The following is a 235-nucleotide window of genomic DNA, read 5'->3' on the forward strand; positions in this document are numbered from 1 at the left end:
TTGAAAGTTGATTCCACGCGACTGCTTTTGTCTACTTGCCAGCAACTTTCGTTACTTTTTCGCTTCGGTTTGGTCCCCGATACCAAGAGCACAAAGCCTATGCGTCAGTACACGAAGAACTAAAACCACAGCCTGCCACGTAAGCACTCGTGTCAACGTGTCTTCACCCGATTGGTCGGGTTCCAACGCCAATTTTTTTTTTTTATTAACCAACGCCAAAGTATTAATGGTCAAT

This window comes from Alnus glutinosa, chromosome 6, assembly GCF_958979055.1.
Source record: "Alnus glutinosa chromosome 6, dhAlnGlut1.1, whole genome shotgun sequence".
Taxonomy (NCBI): Eukaryota; Viridiplantae; Streptophyta; class Magnoliopsida; order Fagales; family Betulaceae; genus Alnus; species Alnus glutinosa.